This window comes from Teleopsis dalmanni, chromosome 1 (assembly GCF_002237135.1).
Source record: "Teleopsis dalmanni isolate 2A chromosome 1, ASM223713v2, whole genome shotgun sequence".
Lineage (NCBI taxonomy): Eukaryota > Metazoa > Arthropoda > Insecta > Diptera > Diopsidae > Teleopsis > Teleopsis dalmanni.
Genome location: NC_051846.1, coordinates 199,814,540 through 199,816,579, shown reverse-complemented (window position 1 = coordinate 199,816,579; position 2,040 = coordinate 199,814,540).

Below are 2,040 nucleotides of genomic sequence, written 5' to 3'. Positions count from 1 at the left end.
ATTTATCATTTAAACCAATTTTTTCTATTAACTGAAATAAAATTACTATTTCTATTCATTTGCGCACATAAAATAAATTTAGGAGAGGAGTAGAAAGTCATATCTTAAAGGAAGAACATATGGAGAATTGGTTTAATCGCTGGCATAATTGTATTCCCTTCTGGCTATGATTTACTTTGAAGGCGACAAAATAAATTTTAATTGTTTGAGATTTCATGGCGTAAGTAAATCAACAGGATCACTATAAAAACTAAAACATTTGAATAATTCAAACGGCCAACAGTCCAACTGGATCGCTACAATCACTGTAATAATCATAAAGTATTTGGCTAACGCAAGGGACCAATAAACTCAAGTGTATCACCAGGACAATCGCTTATGCTTGTGGCTTGAAAAAAAATATAACGAATGTCCGAAATTTTTGAAATTAACATACAAAGTTTTATTTTATATCAGCCTGACTAAAGTTCAGTCATGCTACACAAACGAAAAAATTTTACAACCCAACTTGAGTTATTTTTATAATTTATATAAAATATTACTGAATAAAATTTTATTGTAAAACTTTAATTAAAAAATTGTATTAAAAATTCACATCCACTTCAAAAAAAAAACTTAATGTCATATGATAATGTAAGGTAAATACGTTTCAATACGTTACAAAATGTGATTGTCCTTTGTGGTAACATAAAAGCGCATACCAACCATTTTAAGAGCCATACTTACTCACTGCTTTTTCTTTGTTAGTTTGAACATGAAATGTTTTTATGGTCAATATAATATTAAATTATTTGTTATTTTCATTATTCGCATAGAATTTGCATATTTAAGTATTTTGGTGCTTCATGTCCTACGCATACAAAACGTTTTAATGAATACCCACAGTGTAGGGAAAAGAACTCAAGAAAAAAATTATTGCATACTTTAAGGATTACAGGACTATTAGAAATAATACAAAAATATTCAATGAAAAATTATAATAAAAGCTTAGAAAATATGCTCAAGAAAATTTTAAGTTTTTTTTCTGGAATTTAGTAATTCTTTTTTCATTTATTGCTTACTATTTTTTTTCTTATAGAATTTATGGAATTAAAAACTACCAATGAATAAAGGAATGGAATAAAGGAATACAGTAATAATTCTTTGAATTCCTTTGTTACGCATAAAGGACATTTTTAAAGAAATTGAACAAGTTTGATGGTACAAATATTTTAAGTGTACTGCATTAAAGTCGAACTAAAAGAGTGGAAAATTATAATTTTACAACTAAAGTAGAAGTTGAATTGTGGCACGAATACCAAGTCAAGAATAAATTGTGTTAAGCACAGCATTTAAAAGGACTCCATTACGCAAAAATAAGTTAGTCGACGGTTGTAAAGAAAATCTGACGCCAAAATGCAGACAAATGTGCAAATTGATTCCAAAAATTTGCGTAGCAATGATGGTAATTTCCGTTCGAGAGGTCATCATCTAACAATCGAGGTAAGTCTTTATTTGTCCATAGTTATTTATTAGACTTTTAGTGATCTACTTTAACTTTTATAAATATAAATTATTTGATTAGTTTTTTATATATATACCGGGCTTAGGTCGTTTATTTAACACATAGGTTTATAAAAATGTTTTTTTAAAACAATTAAAAAATTTTTACACTTTTTTCCAACTGTGTTAAATGTTTAAATTTATTTAATTTTTATACAAAAATTATATTAATACAAATATTTCGGTCTACATCGTAGACCATCTTCAGTGTATATAAAAGATTACATATTTAATTATATGTAAATAAACATATAAACATACAATCAAAACAAAAAACCAAAAATGACAAACATTGTTGTCTCTTTCAATGTTTGACATTTTTAACATTTAAATTTATTTGAACAAAAGTAAAACGTTAATTTAAGAAAAAAACAATAAAATTTAAAATTAAAATCAAAAATAAATATACGAAAATATTTTTTAATTGGTAACAATGGAAGATAAATTAAACTTTTTATATAAAACTATAAATTTATATTAAATTTTTTTTAATTATGG